The sequence below is a fragment of the Pinus tabuliformis genome, chromosome 5_1 (genome assembly GCF_031772625.1).
Source record: "Pinus tabuliformis cultivar Carrire ecotype Pingquan chromosome 5_1, CPIR1, whole genome shotgun sequence".
NCBI classification, from domain to species: Eukaryota; Viridiplantae; Streptophyta; class Pinopsida; order Pinales; family Pinaceae; genus Pinus; species Pinus tabuliformis.
This window is the reverse complement of record NC_142305.1, coordinates 694,982,020-694,995,749: the sequence shown is the minus strand read 5'-3', so window position 1 is coordinate 694,995,749 and position 13,730 is coordinate 694,982,020.

Below are 13,730 nucleotides of genomic sequence, written 5' to 3'. Positions count from 1 at the left end.
TTGTTTTAAGGGGTTCTCAAAGTTGACAACACCTCTTACAAACCTCACAAAGGAGGGAGCTTTATGTTGGTATGATAAGGCATAGGCAACCTTCGAGAGGATGAAGCAGGGAATGAGTTCATGACATGTGTTGGCACTATCGGATTTCACTTAGCCATTTGTGCTTGAGTGTGACACTTTGGGGACATGTATAGGAGCAGGGTTAATGCAGAATCGTCATCCCATTGGGTTTCAAAGTTGAAAAATCAAGGATTATGAGTGGAATTATTCTATATATGATAAATAGATGTTTTCCATTATGCATGCACTAGCCAATTTTAGACAGTACCTAGTGGGGAATAGGTTTAAAATGAAGACTAATCATAATAGATTACGGTTCCTCATGGAGCAGTAAGAGTTGAGCGAGAGGCAGCATAAGTGGATCAGCAAGTTTCCGACATATGATTTTGAGATTAAGTATATGAAGGGCAAGAAAAATGGGGTAGCATATACCTTTTCCAGAATTCCATCCACCCTCCCTCTCATGGATATTATGGGAGACCAGAAATCCACCCTGTTGGTGGAGTATTCCAACAACAAATTTTCTTTTGAGATCCTTGATGGGCTAATCCAAAATGACGTGTATCATGTTGTTGATGACATCGTTAACTACAAAGGCTAGATTTACTTGGTACTGAAATCTCAACTCAAGGAAAATATTAAGAAAGCGACACATTGCTCGCCCTTAGCAAGGCACCTTAGGTACTTAAAGACCGATTATAGACAGATCAGGGAGATATTCACATGGAAGGGCCTCAAGATAGATGTGTTGATATTTGTGAGAGAATGCAACTTCTGCCAACAAAAAAAAAGAGAGCATATTCACCAAATAGTGTTTCTTCAGCCACTTCCCATACCAGAGCAGAAATGGGAAATAATATCCATGGAATTCATCATGGGATTACCACAGGTGTAGTGGAAGGACTGTATTTATGTGTTGGTGGACAGACTCATGAATTTTTCACACTTATTTTCCATACCTTCCTAATACTTAGCAGCACAGGTAACAAAGTTGTTCTTTTAAAAGGTGTTCAAGTTGCATGGGATGCCTAATATCATTGTGAGTGACAGGTATAATAAGTTCATGGGAGTATTCTAGCACAAGTTGTTTAGGTTGGTTGGGGATGAGCTAATGCCTAGTACTAGTTACCACCCATATGCCTATGGACAAATTGAGATAGTCATAAATGTGATACATATTTACGAAGGAATGAAATGAAATAAATATTTAAACAAAAACACATAGATACAACGAAATTGAACTTCAATTAATAAATAGTAACTACTCAAAAACATTTACATGTAGAAAGGAAACAAACTAGCTCGAGCGATGGTAACTTATATTTGAAAAGGGATGTGATGGCTACATGCCTTCTAAACTATGTTACAATGAGGCTCGGAGGCCTTTTTATCATAAAGAAACATTGAGAAACCCTAAACATCCAAGAACCTAACCTAGGAGATGAAGTACCAAAAGGTATGGGGCCCGATGGGATTAATTGGAACATCAACTTCCCAAGGTTGTAACTTTGGCATATGATCTTTGTTTAGTGTGCATGATAGCTTGTTATAAAGGTCTATCTACGGGAAACAAATTTCGACTGCAAATGTTGGTCAAACTTTTATGTTTTCTCATTTCCCCAAAAAACATTGTTTAGGGCATCAAAACGGCTTCAGAAGTTCAGGACCCGAAAATTTGCCAAAAATAGAAAATTGTTGAAATATGAAATTGTGTTGAAATTAGGAAACTGGAAGGAAACAATGTTGGGGGTCCAAGTGGAATAGGAGAGTGGCCACCAATATCCACTAGTATCATTCCTCTACCCTTAGGAAGCAATGGTCCCCATTGTTTTAAGTGCCTCCATGAGATGGGGAAACTTCTGTTGAACTTGGTTCTTGGTGAACCACTTTCCTTGGTGTAGGAGCTAACCAACTTTGAAAAGTCGATACAGTTGGATCCTATGTTGTTAAGTGTTTTTAATTTGTGTGTCCATGTTCCAATCATTATTTACTTGCTTAATGAAATATGGATTGAGCTCTACTGGTGTCAGCTACTTAGCAATGTCTAATGTGTCCAACAATGGTGGAAAGTATGGCCGAAATTAGTCCACATTGAATACTGGGTGTAGGCCAAGGAATGGGGGGTTACTTAGTTCAAAATAATTGTCACTTGTAGCCTTGGTGATGATGTAAGGCCCATATCAAAGTGGTTGAAGCTTTTGATCAACTACAACAAGGTGTTCCTTCTGTAAATGTAACCACACCTTGTCACCCACTTGAAACTTATGTGGCACCCGATGATGATTATGACATTGTTTGTACTTGGAATTTTCTTTATCCATGATATCATGAACCTGTTTCCGGATGTGTTAAATTTGTTCAATAAACCTAGTGGCTTTATTAGCTTCAGGCTGAATATGTGTAGATTATGCCTGTGTAGTTGCAAGAGGAATTGCAACATCAAAGGGACATAGTGGTTGAAATCCTAGGTCCACTTGAAAGGGGCTATGACCATTCGAGCTATGGAGATATTTTTATAGTTGTGTACCACATAGGGAATAATCTCATCCCATTTTTTGGGATCCTAGGAGTTGTACATGAGTAGTATGTGCACTATCATTTTGTTGACGACCTTTATCTTTCCATTAGTTTGGGGATGTAATGTCGTTGACTTTGAGGTTGGTATCCAAAAATGACCGGAGGCTCGATATAATTATACTTAGGAACCTACTATCTTGATATGATATAATGGTTTGTGGGATCCCAAAATGTACCCACACTTGTTCAAAGAAGAGTTTGGCAATGTCTTCTGTTGTGAAGCTTTTCTTGCAGGCAACCAATATAGCCATCTTAGATAATCTATCAATGACAACAAATATACAGTCATTACCATGCTTCATGGAAGGAAGGCTATATATATAGTCCATGGAGATGGATTCACAATATTGGCTAGGTGTAGGCAGAGGAGTGTCCAAGCCTTGCTTCTTAATGGTTGACTTGGCAATGGCATAGGCAATGCAAGATCTAATGTATTTTCCAACATCCCGTTGGAATTTTCAGCAATAAAAACACTTCTGCAGTACTACCATTGTTTTATCCACACCAAAGTATTTTATGGTGTAACTGCAGTGTGCCTCCCAAATCATCCTGGCATGATCACTTGAAGGAACACAAAGGTGCCCTAGGTATCATTACACTACATCCTAGAGGTGGAAGTATGGTACTTGCTTGCCATCCATCAACATCTGGTATGTGGTGGAAAATTCTGGATCATTTTTGTATAGTTACGTCCATCCAAAAGTCTCATTCCCACAAGAGTTGAGAACAATGGTTAGTTCCATAACTGGGGGCCGACTGAGGTAACCGGAAGCGTTATTAGTGTTTCCCTTCTTGTATTTAATATTCAAATGGATCTTTTGTAGATATGTGGACCATTTTTTATCAAAATCATTTTGCAACTTCCCTTGTGTATGCATAAACTTAATATTTTGGTGATCTGTGTGGATTATCGTCTCCTTCCCTTGAATGTAATGTTTCCTTTATCGACAAGCCTACATGATAGAATACATCTCCTTGTCATAGGTAGGGTATTTCTAAATAGTATCATAGAGCGTTTCATAGTGATAGGCCACCGGATGCCCTTGCTGGGTGAAAATGCACCAATAGCATAGTTGGAGGCATTTGTCTCAATTTCAAATAGTTGTAGTAGGTATAGCAATGTGAGTACAAGTGCAAAGATAAGGTGGTGCTTCAGCTCAATGAATGCCTTTTGTTTTGACTTGGACCAAAAAAAAAAAATCCTCCACCCTTGGTAACTTGAATTAAAGGCCAAGTGATATAAGAGAACCCCAATACGAACCTTCAATAGAAATTAGTAAGGCCCAAAAAGTTGTGAAGCTTTGTTAGAGTTTTCGGGGTTGTCCAGTTCCGAACGACTTGGATCTTAGCTAGATTCACATGCACACCTTGCTGATCAATTTTGTAGCCTAGATATTGCACCTGGTTCATGCCAAAGGAGAATTTCTCCTAATTGGCACATAGTTTTTATTGTCGTAGGGTTTGAAGGACCTACCGAATATGTTGAAAGTTCTCTGCCCAACTCTTGTTGAATATGAGGATGTCATTCAGATATACAACCAAAAACAAGTTGGTGAAATGCTGCAATATGTCATCCATCAACCTCATAAAATTTTCAGGGGCATTTGTCAACTCGAAGGGCATGAACAACCACTGAAAGGGGACCTCCTTGGATTTGAAGGTGGTCTTCTGATCCGGATTTAAACAAGAATGCAACAAATTTCAGAGATAACCATGAATACAAAGATACATTAGAAATAATACTTCATTTCATTAATGTAAAATACTGAAATATGCTTACAAATAGAAATGGAAATAAACTATCTTGGGCGATGGTAGCGTATCTCTAAGGAGAGATGCGGCGGCTACATGCCTCTGAACTGTCTTACAATGAGGCTCGAATGCCTATTTATTGTTGAGAAACAATGGAAAACCCTAACCCTAGGAGATGAAGAGCCAAACTATGGGCCCCTTTTTGGGTAAATTGGTACATCAACTTCCCGGGTTCATAACTTTGGCATACGATCTCCGTTTGACGCACACAATACCTCGTTAGAATGATCTATCCGAGGACAACAACTTTGGGAAGAGAAAAATAGGTCCATGGACCCATGTTACTCCCAGTTTTCCCAAAAAAAAAAAGTCGTTTAGGGCCTCAAAATAGTTCCAGAAGTTCAGGACCCGAAAAACTGCCAAAAATAGTAAATTGCGCTACGATTAACAAAACTGAAAAACTGCAAGAAACAATGGTGGGGGTCCAAGTGGAATTGGCGGGTGGCCACCAATATCCACTTGGATCATTCCTCCCCCCTTAGGAAGCAATGGTCCCCATTGCGTTGAGTTCCTCAATGAGATGAGGAAACTTCTGTTGAACTTGGTCCCTAGTGAGCCACTTGCCCTAGTGAAGGAGTTGGCATGCTTTGACAACTCGATACAGTTGGATCTTCTGCTGGTGAGTGTGCTTGATCTATGTGTCCATGATACGATCACTTGCAACTTGTTCCATGCAATCTGAATTTAACTCTATTGGTGTGAGTAGTTTTGCAATGTCAGATGTGTCTAGTAATGGTGGAAAGTATGGCCGAAGGTGGTCCACATTGAACATTGGGTGCAGGCCAAGGAATGGGGGAATGTTGAGCTCAAATTCATTGTCTCCCACAGCCTTGGTAATGGTGTAAGGACCATATCAGAGTGGTAGGAGTTTCCAATAGGCTTTTGTAAGGCGTTCCTTTTGCAAATGCAACAAGAATTTGTCGCCCACTTGAAACTTGTGTGGCACCTGATGTTGATCATGTCGCTACTTGTACTTGGCATTTGATTTCTCCATAATGTCATGGACCTGCTGGAAAATATGTTGGATGTGCTCAATGAATTTGTTTGCCTTATTTGTTTCAGACTGGACAAGAGCTGAATCTTCCTGAGTAGTTGCAAATGGCATGGCCACATCAATGGGACATAATGGCTAGAATCCCAAGCCCACTTGAAAAGGGTTGTGGCCAGTCGAGCTATCGAGAACACGGTTATAGCTATGTTGAACATAGGGGAGGCTCTCATCCCATGTGCGTGGATGTTTGAGTTGTACATGCGCAGAATATGTACAATCATCCTGTTGACAACCTTTGTCTGGTCATCAATTTGGGGATGGAGGATGTGGACTTAGTGAGTTTGGTGTCCAACATCGACCAGAGAATGGACCAAAATGTATTGATGAACCTGCTTTCCCGATCTAAGATGATAGACAGTGGGATTCCAAAGTGTACCCACACTTGTTCAAAGAAGAGTTTAGTAGTGGCTTCTGCTGTGATACAGGCCGCCATAATGGCCATCTTTGAGAACCTGTCGAAGACCACAAAAAAACAGTCGTTTCCATGCTTAGTATAAGGAAGGCCCGACATGTAATCCATGGAGATGGATTCCCAGGGTCGAATAGGGGTATGCAGCGGAGTATAGAGGCCTTTCTTTTTTATGGTCGGTTTAGCAATGGCGCAGGCAGTGCAGGATCTCATGTACTTTCCAACATCCTGTTGAAGATTTGGCCAATAGAAATACTTCTGCAGTACTGCCACTGTTTTCTCGGCCCCAAAATTCCCAGCATCCCGACTGTAGTGTGCTTCCCAATTCATCTTGGCACACTCGCTTGAAGGAACACAAAGGTGACCTAGGTGGCATAACAGGGCATCCTGGAGGTGAAAATCAGGAACATGTTGACCCTACAAGAGTGTTTGGTACATGTGGTTGAATTCTCGGTCGCTTTTGTAGAGAAGTGTCCAATCAGAAGGCTCGTGCCCACAAGAGTTGAGCACGGTGGTTAACGCCATGATCAGTGGTCGATTGAGGCAGTCTGCAACATTATTGGTGCTTCCCTTCTTATATTTGATATTCAAATGGAACTGTTGCAAGTATGTGGGCCACTTATGAAGGTGACCATTCTGAAACTTCCCTTGTGTTTGTATGAACTGCAGGGGCCAGTGGTCTGTGTGGATGACCATTTCCTTCCCCAAAATGTAATGCTTCCATTGTCAGCAAGCCTGCACAATGGAATACATCTCTTTGCCATAAGTGGGATACTTTCGGACTATGCCTAAAAGTGTCTCATTGTGATATGCCACTGGATGCCATAGTCAGAGGCATTTGTCTCGACCTCAAATGGTTGTTGCAAGTCAGGTAATGCGAGCATTGGTGCCGAGTAGAGGTGAGGTTTCAACTCTGTGAATGCCTTCTGTTGAGATTCAAAACAAAATAATTTTGCTTTCGCTCCTCCCTGGTGACTTAACTAAAGGGCCAAGTGATATGAGAAAATCCCAACACGAACCTGCGATAGAAGCTGGCAAGACCTAGAAAGTTGCAGAGCTCTGTCAAAGTGGTTGGAGATGGCCAATCCTGAATGAATTGGATCTTGTATGGATCCACATGCACCCCCTGTTCATCAATAATGTGTCCAGGTATTAAACTTGGGTCATGCCAAAAGTGCATTTCTCCAAATTGGCACATAACTTGTGTTGCCGCAGTGTTTGGAGAACCTGACGGATATGGTGGAGGTGCTCTTCCCAAATCTGGTTGAAGATCAGGATGTCATCAAAGTATACCACTACAAATGATTTGGTGAATGGCTACAAGATGTCATCCATTAGCTTCATGAAGGTTGTAGGATCATTTGTCAAGTTGAAAGGCATAACCAACCATTCGAAAAGGCCCTCCTTAGCTTTAAAGGCAGTCTTCCACACATTGAAGGGTTTGATTGGTACCTGGTGATACCCTGAATTCAAATCGATCTTGCTGAAATATTTTTCCCCCTTCAGTTGGTCCAGAAGGTCATCAATCTGTGGGATCGGGTACCTATTCCAGACAGTGATCTTGTTCAGCGCCCAATAGTCAATACAAAGTCTCCAAGTCTCATCCTTCTTCTACACCAACATGATCAGGCTCCCACAGGGAAATGAACTCAGTCGGATGTGACCTTTCTGCAAGAAGCTCCTAAATCTGCCTCTTGATTTCATCGTTCTCCAGAACGGAGTGTCAATAGATTGGTCCATTTGGTAGCGGCGCACTTGGGGTCAGATCGATGGAGTGCTTGACCTGACAATGCAGAGGAACCCCTGCGGGGAAGGTGAAGATATCCTCGTACTCCTCCACGACCTTGTCCATCTGTAGTTACTGTGCGGAGGGACCCTATCTAGAGGTCATGGCCACCGTCTTCTTCTTTCCTTGAGGGCGTATCAATAGGAAAACAAATTTCTTGGTTTTGGAAATGAGCTTACTACATTTTTTTGCAGTAACCAAAGAGATGGTGGTAGACGGTACTACCTTCGTTATCCTGTACAATTTATTACCCAAAGTAACAATAACAACACGAGGCCTTGACTCATGTACAACATGTCGCTTCCATAAGTATGGTTGGCCTAATAATACATCACAAACATCAAGGGCGTCACACAATACCTCGTCTGTGAAGGGCTTGATGTTGTATGGAAGGCGACACTGTTGGCTCACGCAAAGATCCCATCCTTGGTGAAGCCACCCGATGGTGTATGGTTATGGATGTGTTATGGTCGGTAAGCCCAAACGCTTCACGGCCTCTACCGAAATGAGGTTCTTTTGGCTTCCGCTGTCGACAATGAACTATAGTAGGGATCCCTTTACCCACATTTGGGAGTGGAAGAGGCACTCCTCCTCCTCTAGATCTTTGGGTTCCTCCTTCTGGATCTTCATGGTGTCAACAGTGGCATTGGGCTCTGAATCAATAATCTACTTCCCTTTGCCATTCCCCTTATTGGGTTCTAACTCAGAGTTTGAACATGCATTTGATTCTGAATACTTTATCTTGGCCACCAGTGACTGCTTGGCCCGACACTCACTTGTGTTGTGAGTGGAGCTCTTATGGAACTCACACCACTTTCCCGTGTCCTTCTTTGGCTTCGCGGTGTTTTTCCTTGCTTGCGGCTTTGGTGGGTTGTCCTGGGCCACCTCGCCTTGGATTTTTCCTTTGTTCAGTGGTTTGGGGGCGCCTTTCCCTTGCTTCAGATTTGCAGATCCAAAGTCTCTCTTCTTCTGTTTAAACTTTTGCTTGATCTTGACAACATATCAGTATGTCGTATCGAGCGAGGAGATGTCCAGGAACTCCATCTCATCCTAGATGCACCTGTGTAGGAAACCGCAGTATTTGAGTACCAAATTAAGCTCAGAATCCTTGATACCCAACTTTGTGCGAAGGGTATGAAAAATATTTATAAACTCTAGCACATCTTGGTTCCTTCCCTGTCGCAGTGTGGTCCACTTTATGTATTTATCCTCATAGCTTTTGACAGGGTATTACTACTCCTTGATGGCATTCCAGAATGAATTCCAAGTGGGTGCGGCTGAAAAAAGTGAGGTCGTACTTTCATCCTTCTGCTCGTAGTAGGTTTCCCACCAGTCCTTGACGTGGGGGGGTGCTTTGAGAAGAGAAAAAGTAATCTTTTCTGACCGGAAAAATAATGAACAGAAAAATACCCTTCTAGCATATTTAACCATTTATCTACAACGTCTGCATCTATCTGACCCTCAAATATGGGAATGTCAAAGTTAACTTGTACCTTAAAGGGTGTGGCACTTCCAGAGTAGCTGTTGGAGGTAGATGTGTAGCCCTTGGGTAGCCGCTAAAGGATCTGGCAAAGTTGTCCGTCATCGCATTCCTTTGTCGCTCGAGGGCCTCTTCTAACAAGATTTCGATAGGATCTCCTACCCCCTCATCTTTATTTTCATCCTCCATGGGAGGCCGTCGGGATTTGCAAAGTTCGTCTTGCAAAGGTTCGAACAGTTCAAGCCCTAACTCGTTATATCCTGACCTCGTTGGGGACATGCAAAGAAAAACAGAGAAAGAGCAGATCGCTCTAATACCACTAATCTGGATTTAAACAGGAACACAACAAATTACAGAGATAACCATAAATACAGAGATACAACAGAAATAATACTTCATTTCATTAATGTAAAATACTGAAATATGCTTACAAAAATAAATGGAAATAAACTAGCTCGGGCGATGGTAGCTTATCTTTGAGGAGAGATGTGGCGGCTACATGTCTCTGAACTGTCTTACAATGAGGCTCGAAGGCCTATTTATTGTTGAGAAACAATGGAAAACCCTAAACATCCAAAACCCTAACCCTAGGAGATGAAGCGCCCAACTACGGGCCCCTTTTTCAGTAAATTGGTACATCAACTTCTGGGGTCGTAACTTTGGCATACGATCTCTATTTGACGTGCACAATACCTCGTTAGAAAGAACTATCCGACTACAACTTTGGGAAGAAAAACATTGATCCATGGACCTATGTTGCTCCTAGTTTTCCCAAAAAACGTCGTTTAGGGCCTCAAAATGACTCTAGAAGTTCAGGACCCGAAAAATTGCCAAAAATAGTAAATTGTGCTACAATTAAGGAAACTGAAAAACTGAAAGAAACAATGGTGGGTGTCCAAGTGGAATTGGCGGGTGGCCACCAATATCCACTTGGGTCATCTTCCATACATCTATCGCTTCTATTGGAACATGATAATAGGAAAACTTCAAATCAATCTTGCCAAAGTACTTGTCTGCCTTGCATTGGTCAAGAAGATCATCAATCCATGGGATCAGGTATTTGTTCCTGACAGCGATTTTTTTCAGTGCTGGATAATCAATGTAAAGTCTCCAAATCCCATATTTCTTTTGTACCGGTACAATTGGGCTCCTATATGGTCAGGAACTTGGTTGGATGTGCCTTTTTTTAACAACTCCTGGATCTGTCACTTGATTTCCTTGTTTTCCATAAGAAAGTGATGGTATATTGGACCATTTGATAGAGGTGCTCTAGGAGTCAGATTGATCAAATGCTTGACATGGCAGTGGAAGGGTACCCCTATGGGTGAGGATAAGATATCCTTCTACGCTTTCATGACTGTATCAATTTGCCTCAGTTGCGTGGAGGAATCCTTTTTGCGGACCATGGATGTGGCCATGATATTCCCCTTACTTTGAGAGTGAATCAGAAAGAAAATGAATTTCTCAGTCTAGGAGATTATCTTACTACATTTCTTAGCAAAGATCAAAGAAATGGCGGTAGGAGGGCCTACCTTTTGTATCCTGTATAGTTTTTTACCCATAGTAATAATAAAAGTATGATGTTTTGACTCATACACAACATGATGCTTCCACAAGTATGGTTGGACAATAAAACATCACAAACTTCACGGGGAGCAACACCACATAGTAACTCATTCGTGAAGGGCTTAATGTTATAGGGGAGGTGACACTGATGGTTGACACATAGATCTCGTCCTTGGTGGAGCCACTCGGTGTATGGTTGTGGGTGTGGTGTGGTCAGTAGGCCCAACCTCTTCATGAACTCTATTGATATGAGGTTATTTTGGCTCCCACTATCAACAATAAACTGCAACGAAGAACCCTTCACCCACATCTGTGAGTGGAAGAGATGCTCCCCCTCCTCTGGATATTTGGGCTCAATCTTATGGACCTTGGTGGTGGAAATGGTGGCATTGGGTTCCACATCAATAATTTTTTTCCCTTTATCAGGTTCTTTCTTAGAATTGAAACATGCATCTGACTCTGAGCCTTTTAGTTTGGCCACCAATGACTTCTTGGTGCGACACTCATTTGTGTTATGGGTGAGCTCTTGTGGAACTCACACCTCTTTCTTGTGTCCTTCTTCATCTTTGTGGTGATATTATTTTCTTGCGGTTTCAATGGGGTTTCCTAGGTCACTCCAACTTGGATCTATCCTTTGTTTTGTTGTTTGGAGGTGCCTTTTCCCTACCTAAGATTCACAAATCCAAAGTCTCACTTCTTCTGTTTAACTTTTTTCTCAATCTTGACAACATATCAGTATGTTGTGTTAAGTGAGGAGATGTCCAAGAACTCCATTTATGCATGGATCTATTTATGCAGACAACCACAGTACTTGAGTACCAACTTCCACTCAGAATAATTGATACCCAAATTCGTGTATAGGGTATGAAAGGCATTTGTGAACTTTGGAATGTCTTGGTCCCTTTCCTCCCATAGTGTGGTCGATTTTATGCAGTTATCTTCATAGCTCCGGATAAGGTAATATTATTTCTTGATGACATCTCAAAAGGAATTACAATAGGGTGCGACTGAAATTAGTGAGGGTTCCTCCTCATCCCTCTACTCATAGTAAGTTTCCCACCAGTCCTTCACATGGGGTGAAGCTTTGAGGAGTGAAAAAGTAATATTTTCCATAGCAGAAAATTTATTGACTAAAAAATTTTCTTCCAACTGATTTGACCATCTATCTAGAGCATCTACGTCTATATGGCATTCAAATATAGGAATTTCAAAGTTATTTTGTACCTTAAAGGGGGTGGCGTCTCTGAAATGATTGTTGGATGAATATGCTTCTCCCATTGATACCCATCAAAATATCTGGGAAAAATTATCCATCGTCTCATTCCTTTGTCGCTGAAGGGCATATTTGAGCAACAATTTGAAAGGATCTCCTGCTCCCTCATATTTCTTTACTTTTTCCATGGGATGTTGTCAGGGTTGTCTAGGCCAATATTGCAAGGGTTCAACAAGTTCAAGTCCCAAATCCTTATACCCCAACCTTGTTGGGGCATGCACAAAAAACAGAGAAAGAGAAGAATGCTCTACTAATACTGATCCATATTTATGGAGTGAAATTAAATACAGATGTAAACAAAAACACAGAGACACAATGAAACATAACTTTAATTAATAAATAATAACTACTGATTTTTTTTACATGTGGAAACAAAACAACGTAGCTCGAGTGATGGTAGCTCATCTCTTAGAAGAGATGTGATGACTACATGCTTTCTGAACTATGTTACAATGAGGCTCAGAGGCCCTTTTATCCTGAAGAAACATTGAGAAACCCTAGACATCCAAAAATCTAACCCTCTGAGATGAAGCGCCAAAAGGTAAGGGCCCTTATGGGGTTAGTTGGAACGTCAACTTCCCAGGGTCATAACTTCGACATACAATCCTCGTTTGGCACATCAAATAGCCTGTTAGAAAGGTATATCCAAGGATAACAAATTTTGACTACAAACGTGAATTAAAGACTCATATTTGCTTGTTTCCCCAAAAACCATTGTTTAGGACCTCAAAATAGCTCCGAAAATTTGTGACCCATAAAACTACCAACAATAGAAAACTATTGAAATATGAATCTATATTGAAAATAGGAAACTGAAAGGAAAAATGACGGGGTCCAAGTGGAATAGGTGGGTGGCCACCAATATCCACAGGGATCAAAATGGCTGGAGGGTTATCTCAAAAATTATGTATCTGGTAAATAGAAAGCATGGGTTAAGTGGTTACACTTGGGAGAGCATTGTTACAACACGACTTACCACATGTCAATTGGGATGAAACCCCTCAAGCCCCTGTATGTATATTGATCTGAAAATAAAAATAGAATGTTTCCTATAAAAATTTGCAAGCTAGTTTATGTCTTATGGGAAATGGATTAAAATTTCAAAAGCACATAAAATTAATAAGCTTAGTTAATTTTTGTAGATTTTAACAGTGAAAAATAGACAACATACAACATCACAAAACATCAATTTGATGATAGAGTTCGCCCCTCCTGGGCTACGTCTCTGGGTTTAGCTTCCAATGTTGGCCTTTAAATTATATGCTCAAATATAAAATTACATCAACATACAATGCGCAAATCACAAAAATAACACTGCCATTGTGTCCAAAACACCCAAAAACCCTTGTATAGGCTCTTCTTGGGCTCAAAAAAGTTGAAAAATGGCTAAGTTAGGCCTCCTTCTTCATCTCCTTACTAACTGTATTGAAAAATTTACCCTCTGTCAAAAATAGCAATGGATTTTGCCTTTGGTAGAAATGTGAGGTGACAAATTCTGCCACAAAGGTGCAATTTTTCAGATGATTAAATGCGTCAATAGGGTCACGCCCATATTCCTCCACCCATTAGTTTGGTTAGGTGGCAAAGATATGATCGGGGTTCAGGCTAGAGACCACACGACCATCAGCGCTCCGCTCCTGGTCGCGTGAAGCGACATATGGTCGCGGATTGGGTGCCACACGGCCACCCCTCCATAGTTTCAACATTGGTTATGTT